The following is a 9,441-nucleotide window of genomic DNA, read 5'->3' on the forward strand; positions in this document are numbered from 1 at the left end:
TGGATTTTTGCAGCTTGATCATTATGTGTAAAGCACTCTAGTTCATTATGAATTGTATCTTTAAAAGTCCATATTTAGTTGTTGTTGTTTTTTGTTTTTTTGTTTGTTTGTTTTTTACTTTTTGTAACCTTTATATTTGTTTTCCTATTGAGAAACTTAACATTTGAAAATAGTATGTCTGACGTCTGATCTCAGAATCAGGTCATATTTTCTGTGTTGTGGGTTGTTGTTGTTTTTTTTAACAGGACAGAAATCTAGGTCATAAGAACACTGCCCAGCAGTTCATTCAAATCCATGATGGTTGGTCTGGCTTTTTCTAGAGCATTCACTCTGTTAGTGCCACTGAAACTTTTCAAACCGTGCACACAAATCAACCGGGGATCTTGTTAAAGTTTGGATTTTGATTCAGGAGGCCTGGGTGGGGCCTGAGACTGCTTTTCTAACAGGCCCCTGAGTGATGCCATTGCTGTTCTTGCAGGCACCACACTTGGAGTGGCAAGGGCCTGAGTCACGGATCCTTCAGTTGATTTATTTTCTTCAACTGCCAGTCTCGGTTAGGTTTTTGATAGAGCTGAATGTAACAACAACAACAACAAAAACAAACAACGATAAACACACAGGAGTTGCTTCTGTCATGTAAAAGAAGTCCAGAGGTAGCCAGTCCGAAGTAAATACAGCAGGTCCACAAAGTTATTAGGAATTGAGTTCTAATCTTTTTGCTTTACATCAGGGACGAGCTCCATTCTTAACTCATGGTCCAAGTTGACTCTGGAACTCCTTATTCAAGAAAGGACAAGGCATGGAAAGCTGAGCCTACCCCTTTAGGGCAGCCTTTCCCCTTTCCCTTCGTGTTACCCCTCCCCCACACTCTGCTTACAGATTACCGATCAGAATTTAATCACATGCCAAACCTAGCTACAAGGGAGTTTGGGAAATAATGTCTTTTTGTTGAGTTCATTGTTGCCCAAATAAAATCAGGATTGATTGATTGATTGATTATTTATTTATTTATTTATTTATTTCCAAGGAAGAATGGAGAAACAGTTTGTAGCCACAAGCCATCTCTGCCACACAGCATAAATTTTTTATTCCCATGAGTCTTAGTTATAATTCCTGGTTATTTTACCCTAAGTAACTTTTCTTCCTCCTTACTATTTGCTTCTTTTGTAAATGTAGGTAATTATGTCTTTCTTTTTTTGGTTTGACAGGAAGTAGCTACTGTTTTTCTATTTTATTTTCATTTTAAATTGCTTCCTCTCTCATTGTGTGTGTGCACGTGTGCATATGCAATTTTTGTTGTATCTATAAAAAAATCTATAAACACACAAAATTTACAAGTCAGACATTATGACAAACATGGCAGAACTCCGGGCTAAACACTTTCATTTAAACAGTAGCAGTCTGGGGCAAACATTATTCCTGGTCTATTTTAGATGTCAAGAAGTCAAAGCAGACGATCTGTTAATTTGGTGCCTAAGTACACATGGGAGACTGGATACAACATTTAAAAGTTGTAGGTCTTGAGTATGGATATTTCTCATCCACATTCCACTAAAGAGTGTTACGTTTAGAACAAATTAGCTTTTCATATAGGACAAGAAAATATTTGATTATCAAATCCTTAAAATCAAGCAGAGCATTTTGTGATCCCAGAGGCTCCACCTATGGGTTTGAGCAGCTCTTAATAAGTGTCTTTTCTGAGCAGATAGCCGAGTTTTTTACCTTCCAGACTCATCCAGAAGAAATGAAACATGAATTCCAAGAATACCTAGCTCCAAGCGTTTTGGTAATGGATTGTGGACCTTCATACACGATCTGGCAAATTGTGCATTTTCTGGGAATGTGTAGCTGCTTTTTAAGATACTATGGATTAGTTGCTTATACTGTGTGAGACATGACTTAATCTGCATTTAGAACAAAAGAAGAAAGAAAAAAGAACACATAAAGATATATAATACAGGTCCATAATCCATTACCCAAACACTTGGAGCTAGGTATTCTTGGAATTCATAATGTTTCAGATTTTGGAAAGACAGTATGGCACATATACTAAATATTTCATAATCACCCAGGGGCTTGGGGGCAGCACCCCTAACACCCTCTCATAAATCCAGGTCAGGTTTGGTCAGTGGAAGAAGCTGGATCAGGTTTTGCTTGTCAAATGAGTTACAAAAAAAGAAACTTTTATTTTCATAGCACTTTGGATTTTTGAATCTTGGATGAGAGATTGTACCACTGTAATTCTGTGGTGACCAATCTAGGTGTTATCAATCATTAATTAAGACTTTGGGGGGCGCCTGGGTGGCACAGTGGTTGGGCGTCTGCCTTCGGCTCAGGGCGTGATCCCGGCGTTCTGGGATCGAGCCCCACGTCAGGCTCCTCCGCTGGGAGCCTGCTTCTTCCTCTCCCACTCCCCCTGCTTGTGTTCCCTCTCTCGCTGGCTGTCTCTCTGTCAAATAAATAAATAAAATCTTTAAAAAAAAAAAAAAAGACTTTGGGTCTTCTTTGATAAAACCTCTAGCTCCCATAGGCTAGTCTCCCATAGACAGAACTTCTTTCTCTAAGAAAGGGGTTGAAAAGCACCTGAGAGTCTCAGAAAATTAGGAGTCCAGGCACCTCACTTCCTTCTTTTGGCCACACGCCTTCTTGGAGCATGGCACAGAGTCTGCATTAAATACCCATCAAGGAAATTCTCTCACCGTGTTGTCTTCCTTCTAAACAGGTGGGTCAGCTGTGGTTTCTCCTCCTCAGGTCATGAGAGCCAAGAAGCCGAAAGGAGTAGCTGCTCTTCCTTTCTGCAGCCCCACCCTCAAGCCTTCTTTCTCAAAAGACTGACGTTCTGTTCAGACTTTGCAAACAACTGTCTGCTATTCTCTCTGGCGGCAATGTTTATAATCAGCTGCAGAAGACGTTTACAGGGCTCTTGACTTTTCCTTTTGAATTTTTTAAAACCTATTTTGGAAAGAACAGATCAAATGTTGGTGTCTTAGTGATGGAGCAGCTATAAATACATTCCAAGGGATCTTGGGCTGTGCAGTTTCTAGCAGGCAGTAAACTTGCTCACCTGCTGGATATTATCTAAAGAATGTCTATCCCAGGAATTCAGGTGCTCCCCTCATTTCTGAGTCTTTCACTGCTAGTCAAATATTTACTTTTCATATATTTCTACTCTTCCTCAATCCTAAATTAATAAATTCCTTGTTTCTTTCCAAAAGGAGTCTGGAGTGTTCTTCTTTCCAGATATATATATATATATATTTATTTATTTATTTATGTTTATGTTATTTTTATTTATATATATAATACATATGTCTCCCCAGAAAGTTCAGTGTCACAGCTCCTCGGGATGTATGTGCTCAAGAGTCTGGTTCAGACCCAAACTCTACAAATGATCTTTGCAGTCTTCTTTGCTTTCTCTAGTAGTTTATTGGTGGATCCTAAAAATTTCATTCTACTGGAAAATCTCATTACTATAATAGCACCTTGACTATACAAAGACAGAAATAATAAGAGGGAAAGAGCACCAGATTGAAAAGAGCACCAGATTGAAATTTGAATCCTGTGGCCTATGGCTAGTTGTGCTGAGAAAAGTAATTCACCTTTTCCGGCCCTCAGTTTTTGTCTTAGGTTGTAGCTAACAATGTCTACCTAATTGGGCAATTCCAGTAAATGGAAAAATATAAGTAAAATATGTAACAGAGTGCCCAGCTCAGGGTAGACACCTCAATAGATAGAAGTTGAATCTGAATGGCATTTTTCTTCTCAAGAGTTCATTTACTGTCACAATGTTCTACACTAAGGTATGATGAGCACTGGCCCATTTTATTGATGAGGAAGTAAGGCAAAGGAGACATTTAGTGACTTGCCCACCAATGCCAGGAAGTGAATTCAGGTCACTTGAGTTCTGGATTGGATATAAACTTTTAAGCTGAAAAATTCAGGGGTGAGCGAGTTTGAGGATTTGGAAACTAGGACTTTAAAGTGATCTCTGGGAAGTAGGCACATCCACATGACATGCTTTTGGATTTTAAAGACATTGCAAGAAATAGTCAAATAGAAATGACCTGAAGTGATTGGAATTTGGTAAGTGATGACCATAATGTGCTCTAGAAGGGCATCTGTGATCAGTAGTGGACTATCTTTTTTATGTGGGTGACTCGATATTTCTGGAGCATCCTCTGGAGCATCCTGTAATTCTACACACCTCCATGATGCTATTGCTTCATGTGAAATGCAGAAGAATTTAGGTCAACTGTCTTGTCCAACAACAAAAAGCATAATGAGTATGTTCCTGGATCTTTTTATTGCAGCCTTGTATACCAGTTGTTTGGAAATGCCTGAGAAGTGTACTCATCAGCATGTCTCTGGAATGCCTTTTAAAACTCCTGACACTTTGCAATCTCAGATGAAGAAATTTTGAATTGTGCTTTATTTGGACTAGTTTGACTATTAATAATTTTCCTGTCTTCCTTTTTCTATTAGACAAAAAAGATAATATACTATAATGTGATACTTTATTTTTTTTGGCAGAATTGCTTCTCACTTGTTTCAATTGTTAGAATATAAAGTTGATTTTCTTTTCCTGTCTTCATAGTAGTGTCAATTATTTTCATCTAACCTATGCTTATCAGCACACACTCCAATTTATGTAACCCTCTTCTGGGGGTGGGGGAAGTAGGTAATATAATGCTTGGGAAAATCAATGATTATCTATGAACGTGCTTTGGTTAAAAACCTACTTGTGCCTTAATTTTAAACTTAGACCTTCATGAATAAATACTATATTTAAAAAGACAAAAGGACACTTAAGTGCTTTTACTAATCTTTTAGTTAACTTGAATGGATTTCCACCCCCTTGTCCCAGCTGTAAGGATGAAGATGAACTGAAAATTTAATATTTTTAAAGTGACTATCGTGCGTGGTTTAAGTGGAAGGGTAACTGTGGGAGTGGTGTTTTATAAACTTGTCAATCCCAAGATCTTGAGTCTTTTATTTTTTATTTATTTATTTATTTTTTAAAGATTTTATTTATTTATTTGACAGAGATAGAGACACCCAGCGAGAGAGGGAACACAAACAGGGGGAATGGGAGAGGAAGAAGCAGGCTCATAGCAGAAGAGCCTGATGTGGGGCTCGATCCCATAACGCCGGGATCACGCCCTGAGCTGAAGGCAGATGCTTAACCGCTGTGCCACCCAGGCGCCCCGAGTCTTTTTTTTTTTTAACAACTGATAATCAGTTTATTAAAAATGTTGATTTAAGCATCTGCAGTGGTGACTTCAACCTCAACTCCTTGCTCAATACTGATGGAAGTAATCTGCTTAACAGTCTCAGAAGGATGGTGCCAATCAATGAGATGCCTATGGATCCTCATCTGAAAATGATCCCAAATCTTAGAACCTTCACCACAAGGAGTTTTTCTTGTAGTGATTCTGAGTCTTGGTAGGCATCCAAACTGGTCCTTTTACTTTGAGATTCTTTTCCTTGTGCCTCTGATCAAGTCAGCACATACCTTCTCCAAAGATTTTATGTTGCAGCTGGTAAGAGTAATTCTAATTTGGTGAACTGCCACCTCTGGTTCCACGGGTGTCTTCCTGGTGTTTTTAAAAGCCATGACTGCGGCGTGGCTTTCTGACCGACTTGGGTGAGAGGGAACAGTGGTGAGTCAGAAGCAGGAGCTGGCGTCCGAGGTTCCACTGAAGCTGCAACGGCGTCTTCCTCAAAGAGGGCAGATCTTGAGTCTTTGATGACCACGTCACTTCCTAGGAAATGGAAGCAAGCGGGAAGGACTCCTAGGATACCCTTTCTCTTAGCTTGACTGGCCCCACTGAACAAAATCTAAAGCCTCACAAAAACAACCACACACAAGCTTATTTTCTGTTTATGCACAGAAATCCTACCTTGTATTTCTAGCAATTCCCTAGTGTCTTGGGGGTCAGTTTTGCAAGGGAAGTGTCCAAGGCTTTGAATGCTCATCTGGGGCCAACCTCTGCTTCTACTGTACTTAATGTTCCCCCTGGGCTGTTGGCAGGGTGGTAGTGCTGCTCTGACCCAACCCCATCTTGCTTTGGGATGCTTACATTCTTTCATTAATGGCCCTCCCACTTCCTTCTTCTAATTACAGAATAATGACATGTACGCAGAAACTCTGCCGTCCCCAGTGAGTACCTCAAGGGAGAATGGTTCTTTAGCAACAAACACAGAGGACAAAATGGTTTCCTCTGATTCCGTTTTTGCTGATTATCAATGTGCCTCAATAATTTCACATGTGCAAGGCATTCTGGAAAATGCTTATAGCTGTAGGATAAGGGTAGAAATTGCAATGCCCATTCCTAAGTAGAATGACAAAGAGGCCTCCTAAATCAAAATAAAATAGAGTTCTAAAAGCAAGTAGACTATTAGAAAGAAAAAGATGAGGAGATCCTTGAAGATTTGGCAGTTGCACTGCTAGGCAGTGGGCATATGAGAAATTTAGGCTCCACTAAAGAATCTTATTGATTTGTCCATTGGTACCAACCTTGCCTTGAACTTATCATTACTTTTGAATATTTGTATGACCCAAGTCTGAGGATTTTTTTCCCCTCTATGACACGCAATAGTTCACATGCTGACTTTAAGCATATGACTTGGTAGTAAAACTGTAAAATGAAAATAAATGTTTTAGAGGATATTAGGTAGTAACTTAAATATCTTCTGATGGGGAATTCGTTTAAAAATGATGGACTAGCAATATAAGGCAATCCTGTGCAGTAATTTAAAAAGATTGAGGTAGATTTAGCTTACTGATCTGGAAAGATTGCTAAGTTTTATTTTTAAGTAAAAAAAGCAAGTTGTATCTGTACAGTATGATCCTATTTTTAAAAACAGCAACAAAGCTCCTATTTATGTACATAAATAGAGAATATTGTCTCAGATAATGACTTTTTCTCCCTTCCCCCATCTCTCTGTGTCTGTCTCTCAGTATGTCTTGGTCTGTCTCTCCATGTAGATATGTATTATTTGATTACTTTGCTAACCTAAAAGTTGATATTGAGTTTTATCATATACTTTTTGGGGCAACTTTCACTTTGAAATAAATTTAAACCTATAGGAAAATTTCAATTTCAAGAACAGAACACAGAAGTCCTATATGCCCTTCCCCAGATTCACCAATTGTTGATATTCCACCATATTTTTCCATCTCTCTCTGTATACACATATTTTTTTCAACCATTTGAAATTATGTTGCAAATGGTGCAATGTTCCTTTACCTCCAAATGCTTCAGTGTGCATTTCCTTAAAACAAGAACATTCCCTACATAGCCATAGGATACCCATCAAAATCAGGAAATTGACGCAGATATTGCACTATCTTCTACTCCGCAGATCCCTGCTCAAATTTCCCTGATTGTCCCTGATTGTTTATACTTCCAGAATCGCACACTGCATGTAGTTAGCATGTCTCTTTAGTTGTCTTCAATCTGAAACAAGATATTTAGTCTTTATCTTTCATGACCTTGACATCTTTGAAGTGTCCAAGTCAGTTACTTTGAAGAATGTCCCTCAATTTGGAGTTGTCTCATGTTTTGTCATAATTAGATTCAAGTGTATCTTGAGAATATCACAGACATGACCACATGTTCTTCTCAGTGCATATTATCAGCAGGTACATGGTATTGATGTAACCTATTACTGGTGATGTTGACTTTTATTATTTGGTTAAAATGCTGTCTGTCAGGTTTCTCCACAGTACAGTTAATTAATGAGTACTTTGTGATGGGTTATTAGTAAGTATTGATAAGTATTCATTAAGATGTTAATACATATATTGTGGGGAGATACCTCAAGACTGTATTAATACCTGGTTCCTTATTAAACATTTACCCATTATTTGTGGCATCCACAGATGCTATTCCTGACCCAATTATTATTAACATGGTGGATAAGTAATCACATAATGCTACCATTTTTTCTACACGTATTTGTTGCCATAGGGTAGAGCTTCCTCTTCTTATTTATTTATATCAGTCTGGATCCATGAATTCCTGATTTATTGAATGAGTTATTAATTACTAACTCATTAATTACTAGCATTATTTACTAAGATGCTCAAGCTGGCCCAGATTTAGCCAGTGAGAGCCTTTTCAAGCTCCTGTGACTTTTGACAGTTACCATGATTCTTGGAGAACTTCCTTATTTCTGCCATAAGAGATTTCAGGCTGATCTGATACTTTGCCTGCCCTAGCCCTGGAGTCAGCTATGTCTGCAAGGAGCCCTAGTTCCTTTTAGTTGAGATTGTTATTTAGAAATCAGGGTTTAGGCCTTAAAAGTGCTCAGAGCTACCAGAGTGTCATCGATTCTGGGTCCTCTCAGTGGGTAGAGCTATACACACACATGCACACATATACATATGCTATCTACCTCGGTAGACATATCTCTATATTTTAGATACCCTGTGTTCATGTCAATGCCCCTGATTACAATCCAATATCACATGAGTCTTGCCTTTTCCATGTTTGTGCCTCCCTTCTTCAACAGTGAGAAGACTGGCTTCCATTATCTTTAATGTATGTGATTAATTCTTTTGCACATGACCAATCTCCCATTCATGCTGTCTTATCTTCAGTGCTTCAGACTCACATTGGCCAGTTCAGTTCAAGAGCAAAGAGATTCCCCCCAGCTCTGGTGGTATGCCAGCTGAGAGTTCCACATCTATATTGTTTTGAATGAATCTTGACTATTTTTTTGAGGGGCTATAATCTAGTGATTAAGTGTGAGTTCTCTACAATCAGAATGTCAGGTCTACATAGTAGCTATGTCATTTGCTAGCTGTGTGATCTTGGGCAAACTCATTAACCTCTTCTAGTCTCTAAGATTCCTCTCTTCAAAGGGAGGCCATAAACAGGAGAAAGTAAGCCACCTTGCTACTTCTTGCTCATTGGGTATAGATCCTGAGTCTCAGAATAAAGGGTGCTGCCTTCCCTGGTCAAGTAGCCAGTGATGGAAGAATGAGCAGCAACCTTCAGCAGGCCACAATGGGTGGGGTGGAGAGTGTGAGAGGGTTTCAGAGGAGTGGGTGGCTGTATCAGCCATCGAAAAAGGGGCTTGCCTATAATATCAGCTCACTTGGGATCAATACAACCCAGTGAAGAATGATGAAGTTCAGGTCTCCGTCAGTTTATTTGCAAACTAAAGATGGTGATATGGGTTAACCTACTTTAGAGTATTGTTGTGTAAGGGTCAGCTGAGCTAAAGTTCTCCAGTGCATAAAGTGGGGGATACTTAGAGAACATTTCCTACCCCCTCCTCCTTCTAAAAATAGTACATATTCACTGTAGAAAATTTAGAAAACTCATCTAAGCAAAAATAAAGTAATTGCTATCACCAATAATCTCATCAGGCAAAGATAACAACTGTTTACATTTGGGATGGGTCCCAAGTCTTATTTCTAAGCTCATCGGG

General features: G+C 38.9%; 1 pseudogene; it reads right to left on the reverse strand.

Annotated features, from left to right (window-relative positions):
* Positions 1 to 5,257: 5,257 nt before the first annotated feature.
* On the reverse strand, positions 5,258 to 5,614 carry LOC103664185 (annotated as a pseudogene).
* Positions 5,615 to 9,441: the final 3,827 nt, after the last annotated feature.

The sequence above is a fragment of the Ursus maritimus genome, unplaced genomic scaffold, assembly GCF_017311325.1.
Source record: "Ursus maritimus isolate PB19 unplaced genomic scaffold, ASM1731132v1 scaffold_31, whole genome shotgun sequence".
NCBI classification, from domain to species: domain Eukaryota; kingdom Metazoa; phylum Chordata; class Mammalia; order Carnivora; family Ursidae; genus Ursus; species Ursus maritimus.